The following is a 22,658-nucleotide window of genomic DNA, read 5'->3' on the forward strand; positions in this document are numbered from 1 at the left end:
GTGTAACATAGTGTTTAGAGGTATGGTCTTCCAAATATTTTTGCTTGTGTAACCCTAAAAGGACTTTGAAAATTTATGTACCCCTCACACAATGTTATCAATAAGTTAATATCTTTTAAAATTTAAATAATGAATGTAAATAGTTGACAAAGAACACAATCTAAAGAATATTATAATAATTGACATTTTATTTTATTTTTTAACATTTTTATTGGCGTATAATTGCTTTACAATGTTGTGTTAGTTTCTGCTGTATAACAGAGTGAATCAGCTATATGTATACATATATCCCCATATACCCTCCCTCTTGCATCTCCCTCCCACCCTTCCTATCCCACCCCTCTAAGTGGTCACAAAGCACTGAGCTGATCTCCCCATATGATGCAGCTGCTTCCCACTAGGTATCTATTTCACATTTGGTAGTGTATATATGTCAATGCCACTCTCTCACTTCGTGCCAGCTTACCCTTCCCCCTCCCCGTGTCCTCAGGTCCATTCTCTATGTCTGCGTCTTTATTCCTGTCCTGCCTCTAGGTTCATCAGAACCATTTTTTTTTTTAGATTCCATATATATGTGTTAGAATACGGTATTTGTTTTTCTCTTTCTGATTTACTTCACTCTGTATGACAGACTCTAGGTCCATCCTCCTCACTACAAATAACTCAATTTCGTTCCTTTTTATGGCTGAGTAATATTCCATTGTATATATGTGCCACATCTTCTTTATCCATTCATCTGGCGATGGACACTTAAGTTGCTTCTATGTCCTGACTATTTTAAATAGTGCTGCAAGGAACATTGGGATACATGACTCTTTTTGAATTATGGTTTTCTCAGGGTATATGCCCAGTAGTGGGATTGCTGGGTCATATGGTAGTTCTGTTTTTAGTTTTTTAAGGAACTTCCATACTGTTCTCCATAGTGGCTGTATCAATTTACATTCCCACCAGCAGTGCAAGAGGGTTCCCTTTTCTCCACACCCTCTCCAGCATTTATTGTTTGTAGATTTTTTGATGATGGCCATTCTGACTGGCATGAGGTGATACCTCATTGTAGTTTTGATTTGCATATCTCTAACGATTAGTGATGTTGAGTATCCTTTCATGTGTTTGTTGGCAATCTGTATATCTTCTTTGGAGAAATGTCTGTTTAGATCTTCTGCCCATTTTTGGATTGGGTTGTTTGTTGTTTTGATATTGAGCTGCATGAGCTGCTTGTATATTTTGGAGATAAATCCTTTGTCAGTTGCTTCATTTGCAAATATTTTCTCCCATTCTGAGGGTTGTCCTTTTGTCTTGTTTATGGCTTCCTTTGCTGTGCAAAAGCTTTTAAGTTTCATTAGGTCCCATTGGTTTATTTTTGTTTTTATTTCCATTTCTCTAGGAGGTGGGTTAAAAAGGATCTTGCTGTGATTTATGTTATAGAGTGTTCTGCCTATGTTTTCCTCTAAGAGTTTGATAGTGTCTGGCCTTACATTTAGGTCTTTAATCCATTTTGAATTTATTTTTGTGTTTGGTGTTAGGAAGTGTTCTAATTTCATTCTTTCACATGTAGCTATCCAGTTTTCCCAGCACCACTTATTGAAAAGGCTGTCTTTTCTCCATTGTATATTATTGCCTCCTTTATCAAAAATAAGGTGACCATAGGCGCGTGGGTTTATCCCTGGGCTTTCTATCCTGTTCCATTGATCTCTATTTCTGTTTTTGTGCCAGTACCATACTGTCTTGATTACTGTAGCTTTGTAGTATAGTCTGAATTCAGGGAGCCTGATTCCTCTAGCTCCGTTTTTCTTTCTCAAGATTGCTTTGGCTATTTGGGGTCTTTTGTGTTTGCATACAAATTGTGAAATTTTTTGTTCTAGTTCTGTGAAAAATGCCATTGGTAGTTTGATAGGGATTTCATTGAAGCTGTAGATTGCTTTGGGTAGTATAGTCATTTTCACAATATTGATTCTTCTAATCCAAGAACACGGTATATCTCTCCATCTGTTTGTATCATCTTTAATTTATTTCGTCAGTGTCTTATAGTTTTCTGCATACAGGTCTTTTGTCTCCTTAGGTAGGTTTATTCCTAGGTATTTTATTCTTTTTGTTTTAGTGGTAAATGGGAGTGTTTCCTTAATTTCTCTGTCAGATTTTTCATCATTAGTGTATAGGAATGCAAGAGATTTCTGTGCATTAATTTTGTATCCTGCTACTTTACCAGATTCATTGATTAGCTCCGTTAGTTTTCTGGTAGCATCTTTAGGATTCTCTATGTATAGTATCATGTCATCTGCAAACAGTGACAGCTTTACTTCTTCTTTTACGATTTTGATTCCTTTTATTTCTTTCTCTTCTCTGATTGCTGTGGGTAAAACTTCCAAAACTATGTGGAATAATAGTTGTGAGAATGGGCAACCTTATCTTGTTCCTGATCTTAGTGGAAATGGTTTCAGTTTTTCACCATTGAGAACGAGGTTGGCTGTGGGTTTGTCATATATGGCCTTTATTATGTTGAGGTAAGTTCCCTCTATGCCTGCTTCCTGGAGAGTTTTTATCATAAATGGGTGTTGAATTTTGTTGAAAGCTTTTTCTGCATCATTGAGATGATCATATGGTTTTTCTCCTTTAATTTGTTAATATGGTGTATCACATTGATTGATTTGCTAGTATTGAAGAATCCTTGCATTCCTGGGATAAACCCCACTTGATTATGGTGTATGATCCTTTTAATGTGCTGTTGGATTCTGTTTGCTAGAATTTTGTTGAGGATTTTTGCATCTATGTTCATCAGTGATATTGGCCTGTAGTTTTCTTTCTTTGTGACATCTTTGTTTGGTTTTGGTGTCAGGGTGATGGTGGCCTTGTAGAATGAGTTTGGAAGTGTTCCTCCCTCTGCTATATTTTGGAAGAGTTTGAGAAGGATAGGTGTTTGCTCTTCTCTAAATGTTTGATAGAATTCACCTGTGAAGTCATCTGGTACTGGGCTTTTGTTTGTTAGAAGACTTTTAATCACAGTTTCAATTTCATTACTTGTGATTGGTCTGTTGATATTTTCTATTTCTTCCTGATTCAGTCTTGGAAGGTTGTGCATTTCTAAGAATTTGTCCATTTCTTCCAGGTTGTCCATTTTATTGGCATATAGTTGCTCACACTAAACCCTCATGATTCTTTGTATTTCTCCAGTGTCAGTTGTTACTTCTTTTTCATTTTTAATGCTGGTGATTTGAGTCTTCTCCCTTTTTTTCTTGATGAGTCTGGCTAGTGATTTATCATTTTGTTTATCTTCTCAAAGAACCAGCTTTTAGTTTTATTAATCTTTGCTGTCATTTCCTTCATTTCTTTTTCATTTAGTTCTGATCTGATCTTTATGATTTCTTTCCTTCTGCTAATTTTGGGGTTTTTTTGTTCTTTCTCCAATTGCTTTAGGTGTAAGGTTAGGTTGTTTATTTGAGATGTTTCTTGTTTCTTGAGGGAGGATTGTATTGCTATAAACTTCCCTGTTAAAACTGCTTTTGCTGCATCCCATAGGTTTTGGGTCGTCGTGTTTTCATTTTCATTTGTTTCTAGATGTTTTTTTATTTCCTCTTTGATTTCTTCGTGATCTCTTGGTTATTTAGTAGCGTATTGTTTAGCCTCCATGTGTTTGTATTTTTCACAGTTTTTTTTCCTGTAATTGATACCTAGTCTCATAGCATTGTGGTCAGAAAAGATACCAGATACTATTTCAGTTTTCTTAAATTTACCAAGGCTTGATTTGTGACCCAAGATATAATGTATCCTGGAGAATGTTTCATGAGCACTTGTAAAGAAAGTGTATTCTGTTGTTTTTGGATGGAATGTCCTATAAATATCAATTAAGTCCATCTTGTTTAATGTGTCATTTAAAGCTTGTGTTTCCTTGTTTATTTTCATTTTGGATGATCTGTCCATTGGTGAAAGTGGGGTGTTAAAGTCCCCTACTATGATTGTGTTACTGTTGATTTCCCCTTTTATGGCTGTTAGCATTTGCCTTATGTATTGAGGTGCTCCTATGTTGGGTGCATAAATATTTACAACTGTTATATCTTCTTCTTGGATTGATCCCTGGATCATTATGTAGTGTCCTTCTTTGTCTCTTGTAATAGTCTTTATTTTAAAGTCTATTTTGTCTGATATGAGAATTGCTACTTCAGCTTTCTTTCGATTTCCATTTGTGTGGAATATCTTTTTCCATCCCCTCACTTTCAGTCTGTATGTGTCCCTAGGTCTGAAGTGGGTCTCTTGTATACAGCATATATACGGGTCTTGTTTTTGCATCCATTCAGCCAGTCTATGTCTTTTGGTTGGAGCAGATAATCCATTTACATTTAAGGTAATTATCGATATGTATGTTCCTATTACCATTTTCTAAATTGTTTTGGGTTTGTTATTGTAGGTCTTTTCCTTCTCTTGTGTTTCCTGCCTAGAGAAGTTCCTTTAGTATTTGTTGTATAGCTGGTTTGGTGGTACTGAATTCTTTTAGCTTTTGCTCGTCTGTAAAGATTTTAATTTCTCTGTCGAATCTGAATGAGATCCTTGCTGGGCAAGTAATCTTGGTTTTAGGTTTTTCCCTTTCATCACTTTAAATATGTCCTGCCACTCCCTTCTGGCTTGCAGAGCTTCTGCTGAAAGATCAGCTGTTAACCTTATGGGGATTCCCTTGTATGTTATTTGTTGCTTTTCCCTTGCTGCTTTTGTATTTAGTTTTTGATAGTTTGATTAATATGTGTCTTGGCGTGTTTCTCCTTGGATTTATCCTTTATGGGACTCTCTGTGCTTCCTGGACTTGGTTGACTATTTCCTTTCCCATATTAGGGAAGTTTTGAATTATAATCTCTTTAGATATTTTCTCAGACCCTTTCTTTTTCTCTTCTTCTTCTGGCATCCCTATCATTCGAATGTTGGTGCATTTAATGTTGTTCCAGAGGTCTGTGAGACTGTCCTCAATTCTTTTCATTCTTTTTCTGTATTCTGCTCTGCGGTAGTTATTTCCACTATTTTATCTTCCAGGTCACTTATCTGTTCTTCTGCCTCAGTTATTCTGCTATTGATTCCTTCTAGAGAATTTTAAATTTCATTTATTGTGTTGTTCATCATTGTTTGTTTGCTCTTTAGTTCTTCTAGGTTCTTATTAAACATTTCTTGTATTTTCTCCATTCTATTTCCAAGATTTTGGGTCATCTTTACTATCATTACTCTGAATTCTTTTTCAGGTAGACTGCCTATTTCCTCTTCATTTGTTTGGTCTGTTGGGTTTTTACCTTGCTCCTTCTTCTGCTGTGTATTTTTCTGTCTTCTCATTTTGCTTAACTTACTGTGTTTGAGGTCTCCTTTTCACATGCTGCAGGTTCATAGTTCCTGTTGTTTTTGGTGTCTACCCCCAGTGGGTAAGGTTGGTTCAGTGGGTTGTGTAGGCTTCCTAGTGGAAGGGACTGGTGCCTGTGTTCTGATGGATGAGGCTGGATCTTGTCTTTTTGGTGGGCAGGACTGTGTCCCGCAGTGTGTTTTGGGGTGTCTGTGGCCTTATTATGATTTTAGGCAGCCTCTCTGCTAATGGTGGGGTTGTGATCCTGTCTTCCTTGTTGTTTGGCATAGGATGTCCAGCACTGTAGCTTGCTGGTCGTTTAGTTGATCTGGGTCTTAGGGTTGACATGGAGATCTCTGGGACAGCTTTCACTGTTTGATATTACATGGGGCTGGGAGGTCTCTGGTGGTCCAATATCCTGAACTCGGCTCTCCCACCTAAGAGGCTCAGGCCTGACACCCAGCTGGAGCACCAAGACCCTGTCTGCCACACAGCTCAGAAGAAAAGGGAGAAAAAAAGAAAGAAAGAAAAAATAAAATAAAGTTATTAAAATAAAAAATAAAAAAAATTATTAAAAATAAAAAAGTAATAAAAAATTTAAAAAAGAAAGAAAGTAGAGAGCAACCAAACCAATAGACAAATCCACCAATGATAACAAGCGCTAAAAACTATATTAAAAAAAAACAAACAAAAAAACCGGATAGACAGAAACCTAGGACAAATGGTAAAAGCAAAGCTATATAGGCAAAATCACACAAAGAAGCATACACATACACACTCACAAAAAGAGAAAAAGGAAAAAAATATATATATATATATATGTATGTATGTATATATATTAGAAAAAGAAAAGGAACAGAGCAACCAAATCAATAAACAAATCTACCAATTATAATAAGCTCTAAATACTAAACTAAGATAAACATAAAACCAGAGACAAATTAGATGCAGAAAGCAAACCCCAAGTCTACAGTTGCTCCCAAAGTCCACTGCCTCAATTTTGGGATGATTCATTGTCTATTCAGGTATTCCACAGATGCAGGGTATATCACGTTGTTTGTGGAGATTTAATCCGCTGTTCCTGAGGCTGCTGGGAGAGATTTCCCTTTCTCCCTTTGTTTGCACAGCTCCTGGGGTTCAGCTTTGGATTTGGTCCGGCCTCTGCGTGTAGCTCATCTGAGGGCATCTGTTCCCCACCCAGACAGGAGGGGGTTAAAGGAGCAGCTGATTAGGGAGCTCTGGCACACTCAAGCCGTGGGGAGGGAGGGTACGGAATGCAGGGCGAGCCTGTGGTGGCAGAGGCCAGCGTGACGTTGCAGCAGCCTGAGGCGCACCATGTGTTCTCCTGGGGACGTTGTCCCTGGATCACGGGACCCTGGCAGTGGCGGGCTGCACAGGCTCCCAGGAGGGGAGGTGTGGATAGTGACCTGTGCTCGCACACAGGCTTCTTGGTGGCTGCAGTAGCAGCCATAGCATTTCATGCCCATCTCTGGTGTCCGTGCTGATAGCTGTGGCTCGCGCCTGTCTCTGGAGTTCGTTTAGGTGGTGCTCTGAATCCCCTCTCCTCATGCACCCCAAAACAATGGTCTCTTGCCTCTTAGGCAGGTCCAGACTTTCTCCTGGACTCCCTCCCGGTTAGCCGTGGCGCACTAGCCCCCTTCAGGCTGTGTTCACGCATGCAACCCCAGTCCTCTCCCTGGGATCTGACTTCTGAATCCCTAGCCTCAGCTCCCAGCCCCCGCCCGCCCCGGCGGGTGAGCAGACAAGCCTCTCAGGCTGGTGAGTGCTGGTCAGCACCGACCCTCCGTGCGGGAATCTCTCCGCTTTGCCCTCTGCATCCCTGTTGCTGTGCTGTGCTCCGTGGCTCTGAGACTTCCCCCTCGCCCACCCCCCATTTCCACCAGTGAAGGGGCTTCCTAGTGTGTGGAAACCTTTCCTCCTTCACAGCTCCCTCCCAGAGGTGCACATCCCATCCCTATTCTTTTGTCTCTGTTTTTTCTTTTTTCTTTTGCCCTACCCAGGTACGTGGGGAGTTTCTTGCCTTTTGGGAAGTCTTGAGGTCTTCTGCCAGCATTCAGTAGGTGTTCTGTAGGAGTTGTTCCACATGTAGATGTATTTCTGATGAATTTGTGGGGAGGAAGGTGATCTCTATGTCTTACTCCTCCGCCGTCTTGAAGGTCCCCCTCTTTTTTTCCCTCTCTTCCTCTTTGTACTTCCTCTAGTTTCACTTGCTGACAGGATGCTGCTCACAGAGGACTTGCACCTGGCTGGCCCTTCAGACCAGAGTTCCTCCTGCAAAATGGCTACTCCAGACACCTCAGCTCCATGGCCCAGCCAATCGACATTTTAAAATGAAGCTGTTACATTACTCTTTTAAATGTGTCCAGTGGAATTTAAATACCATAGTGACTTGGCATCACAACCATTCAAAATTTACAAGCCCTTGTTTTAACACTGGACAAATATTACATAGTTCTTCTTTTTCCCTGAACTCTTATTTCTATTTCCTTCCTCTCACAGAAATTCATTCTGGTGTATTCTCTTTTTAATGCTTATAATGATTTTTTATCACCCTAGAATGAAACAAAGTATAAAAATGGAAATTATTACTTATAAAGAACTTCCCTCACTCATGAGACTGAATGTTAGCATTTTTGATTAATTTACCATAGTTATGACTTAAGTCTATTATGTGTTTATAAATAATTACTAAATTTAAATGTGACATTTGTTGGAAATTCATCTCTTGATGTGTTAATGGGATGATTTCTTTTACAACTGGTTTGTGTAGAATGGAACAGGGTCTGGCATCAGTTCCATTCCTTTTTTTTTTTGTCTTCTAGATTGTAGTGCCTTGAAAACTTATTCACATAATTAAGCACATGGGAATAAAAGGAGTTTGCCATAATAATGGCCTTCAATTATTTGAACAACTTTCCAGTTTAATGTCAAAAGTCGTATAGTAATAATCTATCATTAAAATTATTTTTAATGATTAGATGACAACTTGGTTAGATTCTCCTTCCATTTTTGAAAGCACAGAGTTGGAAAGCACCTTACTTGCACATGAATTTATTATCCAGTCATTAGAGTCTTCACGGTCTCAATTTTTGAGAATTTTACCAAATTTATCAAATGTCTATTTATTACACTTTCACTTACTTTGGGGTTACTTTGTTTATCCCTATATACCGAGAAAGAATTGGGAAACTGAAATATTGTTAATTTCAATTAATTTTTGCTAATACAGTAATTTTGATGAAAAGCTTTTCATGCTATCATATGTTTTACATATATGCATCAAAGTTTTGAAGCTGTTAATTTGGTTCATTCAGTTTATATAGAATTTACCTAATTGGTAAAGTCAATCTTTTTTTTTTTTTTTTAATTTTTATTTATTTATTTATTTATTTATTTATTTTATTTTTGGCTGTGCTGGGTCTTTGGTTCGTGCGAGGGCTTTCTCCAGTTGCGGCAAGTGGGGGCCACTCTTCATCGCGGTGCGGGGACCGCTCTTCATCGCGGTGCGCGGGCCTCTCACCATCGCGGCCCCTCCCGTCGCGGGGCACAGGCTCCAGAAGCGCAGGCTCAGCAGCCGTGGCTCACGGGCCCAGCCGCTCCGCGGCATGTGGGATCCTCCCAGACCAGGGCTCGAACCCGTGTCTCCTGCATTAGCAGGCAGACTCTCAACCACTGCGCCACCAGGGAAGCCCGGTAAAGTCAATCTTTAATGTCAAACTAATTGGCCAAATTAGAGTGACTTTCTGACAAAAATAAGCTGATTTTATTTTTTAGTTTATATTAGTGTGTTAATATATGTTCCTGTGATAAGAATCTTACTTTTTTTTTTACTTCTTAATTTATACATAAAGTTCACTTTTTTCTTGTGTACAGTTCTGTGAGTTTTAACACATGCATAGATTCATGTAACCACCAACACAATCAGGATACAAAATAGTTCTGTTACCCAAAATATGTACTCTTGTTGTCCTTTGTGGTCAAACCCACATTTCCACCCCAAACCCCTGGAAACCAGTGATCTCCAGACCTTCAGTCATGCTTTTCCAGGATGTCATATAAATAGAATCATGTTATCTTTTCAGACTAGCTTCTTTTACTTATTGTGATACTTTTAAGGCTCATTCATGTTGTTATGTGTATCCACTATTAGTAGTATTTCTTTTACTATTACTATTTAATTTCAGTGTATGATTATTTATTCACTTATTGAAGGACATTCATTTTTAACCCATGCTTGGGCCCCAAGCTCAAGCAAGTTTTTCCCAAACCTCACCCTGCCTGGACCCCAGGATCCAGCGCCCCTGGGTTGTCCCTGTTGTCTTAGCTGCCTCCACTCAAAGATTCCCACCCCAGGCCTAAAGGACATTTTTTGTTTCCAATTTTTTGGTAATTATGAAAATTATTGCCAAACATTTGCTTAAAGTTTTTGGAAGCAGATTCCTCCAGGAAAAATACCTAGATTGGTAAGTGTTTTATTTTATAAGAATTTCCAAACTGCTTTCCCGAGTGGCTGTATTATTTTGCTTTCTCATCAACAATCTATGTGAATTCCAGTTGCTCTACAATCTCACCAGTGCTTGGTATTGTCAGGTTGATTTTTATTGTTATTTTGTGTTAGCCATTCTAATAGGTATGTAGAGTTATCTCACTGTGGTTTTAATTTGTATTTCTTTAATGACTAGTGAATGCATACCTTTTAATATGCTTATTTTCCATTGGTATGTCTTCTTCAGTGAAGTGTCCATTCATATCCTATGCTCATTTTTTTCTTGGGTTGTATTTCTTATTATTGAGTTTTAAGAGTTCTTTATATATTATGGGTGCAAGTCTTTTATTGACTATGTGATTTGGAAATATTTTCTCCCAGCCTATACCTGTCTTTTCATTCTCTTCACATTGTCTTTCACTGAGCAAACATTTTTATTTCAATGAAGTCTAATTTATCAATCTTTTTTGTATGTTACATGCTTTTGTATAGTATAAGAACTCTTTGCCTTACTTATGTGAATGAAGATTTTCTGCTATAGTTTCTCCTGAAACTTTTATACTTTTCATTTTATTATGAGCTATGGTGGGTTAAATTTTTGCATAAAGTGTGAAATACAGGTCAAGTGGTGTTTTCTTTTTGCAAATCGATATCCAATTTTTCTAGGAGCATTTATTGAAAAGAGTATCCTTTCCCCCATTAAATTGCTTTTGCACTTTGTGAAGTTAATTGACCATATTCATGTGGGTCTTTTTCTGGACTCTTTATTATATTCTATTCATCTGTGTCTATTCCTTAACTAAAACCATGCTGTCTTGACTATTATAGCTTTATAATAAGTCTTAACGTTCTTTGTGGTGTGAATTTTTCAACTGTGTTCTTGCTCAAAATTTATTTTTCAGTTCTAGTGCTTTGTCTTTCTATATAAATTGAAGAATCAGCTTGTCAAAAAAATCCTGCAGTGATTTGATTGGAATTATATTAAAGCTATAGATCAATTTAGGAAGATGTCAATTTGATAGCTTAATCATATTGAATCTTTCAAACCATGAACTTGCTTTATCTCTCCATTTATTAGGTCTTCCTTGATTCTCTTTTAAACATTTTCATTATATAGATCTTGCACATATTTTGTTGGATACTTTTACAGCTATTGTAAAAGGTATTGTTTTTAGAATATTGGTTTCCTATTGTTCATTGCTTGTTATGGTAGACAGAATTATAAGATAGTCTCCAATACCCTGTGTACTCACTACACTTGTATAGTCTCCCTACCTTTGAATGTGGGTATTAACTGTGAATATGATGGGATAGTCACTTCTATGATTAGGTTATATGTCACAGTTGACTTTAAGAAAGGTAGAGTATCCATGGTAGGGCTGACATAATCAGGTGGGCCCTTAAACTCTATTCTTGGTTACCTGAGAGTTTTTATCATGAAAGACATTGAATTTTATCAAATGCTTTTTCTGAGTTTATTATTTTGATCATGTGGTTTTTCTTTAGTTTGTTAACAAGGTGATTACATTATTATTTTTTGAATGTTGAAATAGCCTTGCTTCCCAGGATAAACCCCACTTCGTTTATTATTTTGTGCCTAGATATTATTTTCCTTGAGTTTATTCTGTTTGGGCCTTCTGAGCTTCTGAAGCCTAAGTTTACATCTTTCACTAGATTTAGGAAGTTTTAGTAATTTATTTTTCAGTTTTCTTTTCTGTACAAATGTTTCTCTTTTCCTTCTTGCGTTTTAATGACGTCAGTGTTAGATCTTTTTATAGTACCCAACAGGTCCCTGAATTTATGTTTGTTGTTTTTTTCAATCTTTCTTCTCTTTCATTCAGGCTGGATAATTTCTGTTAATCTATATTCAAGTTCACTGACTCTTCCACTGTCATCTCCATTCTGCCATTCTGTGGCTCTTAAAAAAACTTATTGTATTTTTTAGTTTTAAAATTTCTACTTGATTCTTTTAGCTGCTATTTCTTTACTGAGAACTTCTGTCCTTCCACTCTTTTCAAACCAGTTGACCATTATTTCATGGAGCATGTGTATAATAGCTGCTTTAAAGGCTTTGTCAAGTAATTCCAACATCTGCATCATCTCAGGGTTGGTGTTTATATTTTCACTTGGGGGTACTGAGAATGTCCTGCTTTTTAGTTTGTCAACTAATTTTGGATTACAAACTTGGCATTTTGAATATACAGTATTATGAGATTCTGGGCTCTGTTAAAATTCTCTGGAGGATGTTGATTTTTGTTTGTTTTTTTTGTTTCATAGTCAGTTGACCCATTTGGATTTAGGTAATAATTCCCATTATACCTTCTGTGGGCTTCTGTTCCAATGTCAGTTTAGTTTTCAAAGATTTTGTAGTACTGTTTTGATCCTTCCCACGTGTGTGCCTCCCATGGACCAGTCTGGTACCTGGGCCATGGCCTACATTGTAGTTTATTTCTCAAAGCCTTTGGAATTATATTTCAATTCATTTTCATGGATGCATTCCTGGGGAATATGCTCAGGACTTCATACACAGCTCCATCAGATCTTCTCCTCAAGCTTCCTTCTCTTTGTGATCTCCCTGAAACTCCCTGGCTCCCAGGAACCCTTCCTCCTGGTCCTTCATCCAAAAAGCTGTAGTTTCAGTATCCTTGTACTGTCACAACCACCTCTGGGGCAAATAGGCAACCTAGGCTCCTGCTTCTCTCCCTGTTGCAGGCGTACAGCTTTAGGACTGGTGTTCCCGGTGAAAGTAAGGTTCTTGTCACAGAAAGAATTCAGAAATGAGACAGGAAGATCAATTTATTTAGGCAAGAATATGCTCTCAGAGGGAGAGAGGGCAGACAGGTGAGTAGCTACACTGGGTTTCTTTGGCATGCTGGTTATGAAGGGCACACAAATGAAGGGGTGGAATATTCATTGGGGAAAGAGGGGTTTGGGGTCGTATTCCTTGATTTTGATCCCAGCTCCACCTTCCCAAGGGGAGGAGGGAGTTTTGTCCTTATTTAGCTTTTATTGGAAGTGTCATGGCATTGGTGCATGATGGGTACTTCTTATCTGCAAGGCTAATTTTATTGTAATGAGAGCATAATGAGCAACAGGTTACATTCGGATGCAGGAGACTCCTGCCTTGCCCCACCTTTCTTTGTCTGCCTCCAGGACACTTCTCACCCCAAAATGTGTCGTTTTCTGACAGTCTGGGGGTTCCTGCTTTTCTGTGTCCTCCCATGGACCCCCCACTGTTTACAAGATGCATGGTTTCCTGCCACCTGGCCTGTGCCCGCCTTTCTCTGCTCATATCTAGCTACCTGCCTGCTGTAACACTGGGAACTCCCTCCAGAGGAGGGTCAAGAGAGTAGACACCTCCGGAGATTTCCGCCCCTCTCTTTGTTTGGCAGGGCCTCTTCCTCCCATTTCTCTGACCAGTGAGAGAGTTTCTCTTGGTCATGCCTGCTGCATAGTTCCATAATTTTGCTGCCCTGGTTCTGTGTGGCGAAATATGGGTGAAAAAAGAAAAACGCTAGAAAACTCATTTCCTTATTAGTCTTTTTTATTAATTGAAGTATAGTTGACGTATAACGTTATATTAGTTTCAAGTATACAATGTAATGATTCGATATTTGTATTAGTCTATTTTAAGTCTTGATTTCCCTTCTCAATCTGCCTGCTATTCCTTTGTTTTTAGATACCATAGATAGTTGCTTTATGTGTTTTGTTCAGAATTCTCAGTTAGAATCAGAGGGGGAGATGAGGTGGAATATTCTTATTCCATCTTAACTGGAGCTAGAAGCTTAGAATCTCACTTTTTACTTTTAATTTTAAGATACATATTTAGGTAGGCAGACAGACACAAAATTCAGTGCCTTGACACAAGTTTGCTGCCTGAAGGAAATGAGTGCCCTTGCCTTCAATGTTTCTTCTCTGTGCTCTTTTAACTTTGCCCTTCAAGGGGTTTCCCTTAGGAACAATATATTCTCTGACTTTTGGGGGATGAGAATGCAAGATAGCTAAACGGAAGATATTTTGAATTGTCTGTCTGTTTGGAACTCCAGATGTTTCACACTTTAGAATTATATACCAGAGCGAGTTTGGAATGGACAAGAGACATGGTTTTTGTTTTTGTTTTTGTTTTTCCCATTAATTGAAAAAAAGGACATCATGAAGGGGGAGGTAGGAAAAGGAAAACTGATGACTTCATCCTTGCATGTGGCCTCAAGTAAGGTTAACTATGGAAAAGAGGGAAATTAGGATATGGAAACTGATTCCCTTAAAGCTCTGCCTGTATGTACCCTTGGAAAGTTTTTGCTTACCCTTAGGGAAGAACATCCCACCCTAAGAAGGTGGCTATTGTAGAATCATACAGACCTGGCTATTATCCTGGTTCTACTTCATTAGTGATAATCTAATGTTGAAAACAGACACATATAGCATAAAAATGAATCACAAGTGACAGAAATGCATATGCACGTATACAAGTGATTACATTAGTATATGTGGTAAGTGTCAAGCACAAAAAAGTGCTGAGTAATTGTGAAGATGGAATAGAGGCTGGTGGGGCTAGTCTTTGGAAATGGTATTTCAATAGAGATTTGTAGAAGGGAAAATCAATTACTTTTAAGTTAAGCTTCTCTTGGGTGAATATGGTTAAGGCAGTTACAGAATTAAACAAGAAAAAAAAATCCCAGAAGATATGGTGGTCAGACTTTCCAATCCAAATAATAGAGTCTTAATAATAGTGTTATAGTTATAACAATAATGATATATAATACTTGCTGAGCATTTATTATATACAAAGTACTGTGCTAAGCATTTTAGAGACGTTTTCTTCTTTATCCCTCACAGCAGCACTGTGAAGGTTATGGTTATTCTTCCTGTTAACAGCCTGCATGTTTGTGCCCCCCTCTCCCTGCCCCAATTCAAATCTTGAAAGTAACTCCCAATGGAATGGTGCTAGGAGGTGGGGACTTTGGGAGGTAATGAGGTTTAGATGAGGTTGTGAGGGGGGATCCTGCGATGGGATTAGCATCTTTTTTTTTTTTTAAAGGAAAGGAAAAAAGAAACAAATATTATTTATTAGTGTTTAGAGAAATGTAGCAAACCCTAAAGAGAAGCAAGAGTGTCCTTTTAAGAAAAGAGCCCAGAGCTTGCGCTCTCTGTGCGCATACACCAAGGAAGGCCATGTGAGGACATAACCAGGAAGAGGAACATCAACAAGAACCTGACCCTGCTGGCACCCTGATCTTGGGTTTCCAGAACCATGAGAAATAAATATTTGTTGCTTAAGCAACCCAGCCTGCGGGATTGCTGTGGCAGTGTGAACTGGCCGAGACACTGCCCGTTTTGTAGATGAGAGAGCTGATGCTTAGAGAGGTTAAGTAACTTGCTCAGGATTATAGAGGCAGGACTCTGCAAAGCTGTGATTTGAACCTGTTTGAATGTAGGCCTGTTAAGAGTTCAAGGACCTAGGACGGCCCTGTTAATAAAACACAGGGCACCCATTTTAAGAGGAGAAAAGAGCATTTCTACGTGCATTTAACTTAATAGCATTCAAAATGAGCACAAAATGGTGGTGCTGTGTGCAAAGACTACTTATTTAAAAATCATTCCTTGCAGGCACTTAGTTAGAGTAGATTAAAGATTAGACCTATAGCATTAGGCCCACAAAAGAAGGAAAGGGTTTATTTTATTTAAAAAAGTGCATATTATGTAGGGACATTTCTATGTATATGTACATGTATATGTATAAAGCACACAATTGCATATATAAAGCGAATACTGTTCCTTAACCTTATAATTTGTGATTAGGTATGCAGTGCTTACCTGCACGTGCCCCATCAGCTTCTCTCTCTTCTCTTCTTCATGGCAATGTTCCTATTTTTTTTTTTCTCATGATTGGCATTTCAGATAAATCTCAACACCGGACAAAAAAGTGACTATTTAGTTTAGAACTGCTGATATTGACCTGGTAAGGAGGAGTTTAGAGTTTTGCTCTTAGTCTCCTTGGACAAGATGTCAGGAATGTATAGCTTAATTTAGGCAAAGACTCTGTACTGAAAATAAGTCTGCCTGCCAGCAGTCTTCTAATTGAAGAAAACATATAGTGTTCAGATCTGCCTGGTATAGATAAAAATAAATGAGCCTCGAAGTATTTTTATTTCATGAAGTCTTTTATTCCGCCAGTCAAATACAGGGGCAGACATGAAGGTACGGACCTTCATTTCTGTTATTAATAGCACATTTTTGCTATTTTTTATGAAGCAAAGCCTTGCAAGTTGAATTGACTGGAGATTTGATACGAAGTAAGATGCAAGGCCACATACTTCTTAGCAAGAAAACAACACCTGTACTTTAGGACCCTAGTTCACTAAAATCAACTCAATGCAAAGGACAGAAAGTTCTAGATGAAATGTAAGGCTGATCACTCAAAAATCTTGAGAGTCCTTGACAAGTTACTTCTGTCCACTAAATAGCATATAGAAGGTCTGAAAGAGTTAATGTTTTCTGAAATTGCTTCATACATCCAGCCAGTGGTCCCACAGGACCTGGCTTTTTACTCCATACAATATTGTGAAATATTATTCTTTGGGGTTGCTAAGCTGTTTCCAATTTTCCCAATTTGTATTTCAGAAGACTCCCTGCTAAGTATAACTTTTGAAAAGAGGATTTTTACAGATTTTTATAGGATAAAATCTGAAGTCTGGAAAGCTTCTTCCTTAACTGTGAAACTCAACAGCCAAGAGATTAACATTTGAACGTTGCAACAAAACAAATACTATTTGGTTATTCTGATAGAAAACCAATTGTTTTATGTGATTTAATAGCCTCGTTTAGAAGAACAAATTACTAGAGAAATTTAAGAAAAGGGGAATTATTTTTACGTTCATCTTGTTTTCTGGGACCTCAGCTTGAAGACATGCATTCATGCCTGCTTTCAGCAGTTATGGAGCTGCTATTATACACCATTCATGCATCAGCAAAGGGGCATGGAGCACCTAGTATGTGCTGGGGATTCAGGAGTGAACACGACTGACAAAGTCCCTGTTCCGAAGGACTCACACGTTAGAGATTTGGTGACCCGCTGGGGAGAGGAAAAGGCAGAAGGAATGATAACAAGCAAGTGTTTGGTTGGGAAGAGGTGGCGTTTGTACCACTTGTCAAAGTAGAGGCTACAGGGAAGAGACTAGTTTGGGAGAAAGAAACATTTGGACTTGTGAATTCCCTTGTTATGTCATTCATTGGGTGTAGGTACCAGGAGAGAGGGTTTGAGCTGGGGGAACAAGAGCTTGGGAGTTACTAGTGTATATGTTGGGCTGAAATCAAAGAAGGTGAATGAGCTTATGGAGGATGAACACGAAGTACAAGGGAAGGACACAAAAGGAAAGGGGACAAACTTCAGGACATTTAAAGGGCAAATTGCAAAAGCAGTTTTGATGACATCTGCCTTCCTCTGAGATCCACAAGAGTTGTGAGAAATGGCTCAACTCACCTTTTATTTTATTTTATTTTATTTTTGGTATCTTTCACCTTTTAACTCTAATACAGGCTAAGGAATGCTCAATCTTCTACTTTAGTTCTTCTCTTTCCTTGCTCTTGTCTTTTCCCTAGTTGATTAGGAAACAGGTTGGTGCCCTACTAGCTTCAAGAGAAGGAATGGAGTCCCACTGGGACTCTGGAAAATTCTTTATAAAAAACATGATTCATTGTATTCTATAGCAAGATAGAAAATGTGTGTAAATAAACATTGGTTTAAAAATTAGATTTTATTGGCTTATGGCTCACGTTACAGTGACAACTGTCATCTGTTAAAAACAAGAGTCTTACAGTAATAATAATAACAGTAACAACAACAACAATCATAATAGCTAACTTATTGCATGCCTGCTGGGTGCTAGTTACTGTGTTAAGTGCTTTATATCACTGTCTCATTTAATTTCCTACACAGCGTACTGGGTATATACTATTATCTTTACAGACAAGGGCACTGAAGCTCATCATTTCAGGATATTTCCTGACAAAATAACCTTGACACTGAGTATGTTTTTGAATGAGAGAATGCATGAAGGTGCTTTTAGCAATGAAGAAAGTAACTTAAGCGCACAGAATTAATCCAGCCTTTTGCATTGCAGCTGGGAGTCTCATTAGGATTAGTATTATGAACAACAAAATATGCAAGCTGACAGCAACGTTTATTGCGGAAAAGGGAATGGACTTTCAGAAGCTAAGTCTAACGAGCTAGTGATTTGTGTCACTAATATTTTGTGTCCATTTTGGCATTTGGTGCCAAGTCAGATGCCCTAAGGCCGTTCTGCCTGGCTGAACTCTGGTCTGTTTTTATTCCTACTTGGAATACTGTGCTCATTTGCAGCCAGCTTCCCTCTCCCCCGTCCTGTGTCTGTGTCCGTTCCTCCTTCTCAGCTTGCTGCCGGTTTATCACTCTCATGGTGTGATATGGGGCTGTCTGTGCCTTTGTTCTTCTCCTATCTAGAACTAAGCCTTCCCAGTTTCTTCCGGTCCTGGCATGGTCCCCCAAAAGATATCAACTGAAATTCCTACAACCAGCAGTCATAAAATGTAATAGAATGTCTCTTTTTCCTATATTTAAATGTGATGCAAATGCTTTGTTTTTTATTCTGTGTCATGCCTCATATAGGTCTAATAGATTGAACATGAATGACTAAAATACTCGAGAAATTTGTAATTGGGGTCCTGGTCCCAATCTCTTTTGTACAGAGCACATGCCATCAGATTTCAAAATAAAAACAAGGAAACAAAAGCAGCTGGTCATCTAACCTAACAAGTTTAATTTTTAGGTTTCATCTAAAGGGAAGAAATAGGTTGTGGAAAGCGATCTGAGCCTGCTTGGAAGTGTGAGAGAGTATGGATGAAGGTTGGGGGCCAGTGAATGAAAGGACAGAATGAAGGATTTCTTGGCTGGAAGAATACAGACTGGTTAGAGAGGAAATGAAAGCTGGGAAAACTGGAGGGGGCCTTTGAAGTCGAGAACGTGGAGTCTGCACTTGATAAGGAGAACAATAGTGAGGCCACTGGCGGGGTGGGGTGACCTGGTCAAAGCTGTGGGTGAGAAAAAACATTTTTTACCAGCTGGTAAAATTGAATATATATCGGTTTTGCATGCCTGAGTCATCATCTATTAGAGCCATTGTTGTTGCTGTGAAAAACCTTGAAGGACATTACAATGGAAAATAAATGAGAAAAATCCATGGTTCTGGGGTTTCTGAGTTTCCACACAAAATGTTACTTTTCCTTTAAGCAAGCTAAACATAACTTTTCTTCTAGGGGCGGGCATCTTTTTGGTCTTGCCAATTTATTTTTTTCGAAAATTTGCTTTAGTTGTGGTGTTGGTATTATTTCTACAGGAATTTTGTTTATAACATCAGTTACAGCTAATAGGTATTTCTCTGCTGTGCATTGTAGAGAATATATTCTCTATTTTTTCCAACACATTATTCTTTCAGTTATTTTATCTTTAACAAGTGTGAAAGTGGCCTATTTTCATTTACTTTTTAGTAATATTTGTAAAGCATCAACATTTTTGTGTGATAATTGAAGCCGTCTTTTTTTTAAACTGATGCACAGAAATAAGATACTGAAGCTTTTCTCATAGCTGTATTTAGCTATAAATTATTACTGCATTGCAAGTGAACATATGAGTAGAAAAAGGACTATACATATACATTCATATATATATGTACAATACATATATATGAAAAACACTATTCTCTGTCATTTAACATTGTTTTGGATTGTGATCCTTTATATGTGTTAAACATTTTCCTTGCTATATAAAGAAAACGGTATAGGAAGTGACACTGGACTACGATACTCGGGCAACGGCTCTAATTGTGTTTCTGACAGAGAGCAAAGGTGTTTAAATACTTTTTGGCTAGCATCATCCTGTTGACTCAGATCCTTTTGAGTTGCAGAAGTTGGATACCTAAAACTTTCATCGTTACAAGTCAATCTCTTGTTTATTGGTATAGCTTTGTTTTATGCCTTTCTTCTTCCAAAATCATGCAGTGAAACCAAAGTCTAGGTGTGCGAAAGCCCAAGGACAAATCAAATATTGGAGGATGACAGTTGTTTGCACTAAGCACTGAGTACTGTGAATGAGTCATTGTGTAAACTGAACAGATGTTGGGAGCAAGTTGGCACGGTGTAATGAACCTCATTCTCGCCGTACATCATTGGGTTACCCTTTGGTGCCTCCAAGGGGAGATGTGCTTTTTAAACAACCAGTTTACTACTCGGGAGCAACATAAACATTAGGGAAAATACAGTACTACATTTAGTTCAATTGAGTTTGTCAAATGACAATTTGAATAACTCCCTTAAAATTCTGATGTTGAAGTCTTCTACTTCTTTCCTTTCTCTTCAGGGAGGATGCCTTAAGCCAAACAGATGTAGAGTTCAGACTACTCTCAAAGGCTCCCTAGAGGAAGCTTGAACAATATTCCTTTGCAAACCTATTCCAATCTGTCATACTTCTTAGGAACAGGAAATTTGTCCCTGCCTTATATTGCAGCACTTTTTGCATTAGCCCTTAATGCAGAAGAAAAGGTGTTTGGGCATCTTCTTCCATGAGATCTCTCTCTACGTGTCTAAAGAATATTATGAAAATTGTGATCATGGAACCAGGATTACCAGGTGGTCCTGACACAAGGCCAGATACACTTTAGGTGTGTTCTTGTTTCTGGTAGATTATTCCTCTTTCCATGATCATACTCTTTGATTCTGATATTAAGGATGTTCCCTTGGTGAGATGGTGATGTGTTTTCAGTTTGTGTCAATCAGTAGATTTTGATGGCAATATTTATTTATTTCTGCAGATTAGAGTACTTTGCTTTTTCTCCTAGTGTTTTGTGTTTTAGTTATTCTAACTGAAATAAATTATATTATTTAATGTTTACTACTATTTTAGTTCTCTTCACAGATCTTACTTAGCCAAGATCATTTAGAATTCCCATTCTTTGAGAGTCCTCCTGTTTTCTTAGAGTTTCTTTCTTGCATTATCCCAATTACTACTAAAGAATATAATGATCTTAAGGCCAGAATTGATCCTTATCAAACATCATCTTAAAACATTAGTCACGGTGACTTCCCTGGTGGTCCAGTGGTTAAGACTCCAAACTTCTACCGCTGGGGGCACAGGTTCGATCCCTGGTCGGGGAACTAAGATCCTGCATGCCGTGTGGCATAGCCAAAAAATAAAATAAAATGAAATATTAGTCACAATAGCAACATATATGTGTGTGCATATATACATATACACACACGTATATGTATAAAATCAATCTTCTGAGTTCTTTTATTGTCATCCCATTTTTTACTGTATTGACCATAGATTTGTTGATTTGAAATTATACCCATCATTTTCCTTTATCTAAAGGGTCTGTCAACTTGTTCCAGATCAGGATCAGCAAACTGCAGCCCGTGAGCCAGATACAGCCTGCAGCCTATTTTGTAAATGAAGTTTTATTGAAACACATCCATGCCCTTTCATTTGTATATTATCTATGACTGCTTTTGCTCTACAGTGGCATAGTTAAACAATTGCAACAGAGACTGTATGCATTGCAAAGCCTAAACAATTTACTATCTGGCCCTTTATAGAAAAAGTTTGCCAACTTCTGTTCTAGATTAATTCATATTTGCTTTAGAGCCTTGGGTTAGACATTAGAAAACCTGGGCTCCAGTCCTGCCCTTTACATTCTAATTAGCTCTATGACCTTGGCCAAGTCAAGTTTCCTCATCTTTAGGATGGAGAGGCAGGACTGTAGGTTTGCCAGTCTCTTCCAGCTTTAAAATTCCAGAAACTTAATTAACTCTATTTTACCTAAAATAATTTAAAGTTGATTTTTTTCTTACAGATTGAATTTTGGGTTTCTCATAATCCCTCTTGAGCATATTAGACACACATCCAAATTTCCGTACATGCTCAATGATTTTAAAATAATAATCTAGCTTGCCTATATGAGCTCTATATGTGCCAGGTATGGAGGCTGGCACTTTACCTTTTTTAGTCTTCAGAATACCTCTCCATGGTGGGTATGAGTGTTCATGCTGCTGATTAGAGGCAGAGCTGGGACTGGAATCCAGTTCTAATGGTAGAGCTCCATGCTCTTTGCACTGCAGCAATATTATCTCTTTTCCTGTGCTGCCTCTATTTTAATTCAGTTATTTGAATATATGGTTAGCACCTTACTTATCCAGAGGTTGCCACCTAAATTAATCAGAATGCAACCAGTGATTAAAAAGTAAAAATACAAAAAAGATGAACAATGAAATAGCTGTTCACTCTGCCATTAACAATATTTCCCAAGGTCCTCTTTCATAGCATGTTCATTTTTACTTTGAAAACAAATCTAAAAACTGGCTTTTGTTTGTTTGTTTCCCAGATCTATAATTAATGGCAAACAAATTGGAAATGGAGGTGGATAGAACTACTGGTGCAGGTATCTCTACACCAGTAGAGATGGTGACCATTGAGCCTGTATATAATGGGGAAGGATGATACATTCCAAGTGGCAAGAGCCTAAAGCAGGCAGCGGTCTTAGGCAGTTTAGCAGAGGGACAAATACTCCCCCACTCCCCCGCCCCGAGGAAATTTCCTCTGGCACTGAGAAATTTTTGCTGCTCATTGTAAAGACCTTGGGGCAGCAAAGAAATGTTAAAATTTAACACTCTCCATTTAAGAAGGTGGAGAACAAGTGTTCTATTTCACTGAGCTTTAATAAAATTATGAAAGATGTTAGGAATCTTAAAGAGATGCTTTAGCTATTTGAATTTTTCTCTATGTGGAATATTTCCTTCCTTAAAAATGCTGAACAA

At 38.1% G+C, this 22,658-nt stretch overlaps 1 protein-coding gene across 4 annotated transcripts in view; it reads left to right on the forward strand.

The window, feature by feature from the left end:
- The window catches only part of CORIN (corin, serine peptidase), a 261,407-nt gene that overhangs the window by 108,792 nt on the left and 129,957 nt on the right, over positions 1-22,658 (forward strand). The window lies entirely within an intron of this gene.

Source organism: Balaenoptera acutorostrata, chromosome 5, assembly GCF_949987535.1.
Source record: "Balaenoptera acutorostrata chromosome 5, mBalAcu1.1, whole genome shotgun sequence".
NCBI lineage: Eukaryota > Metazoa > Chordata > Mammalia > Artiodactyla > Balaenopteridae > Balaenoptera > Balaenoptera acutorostrata.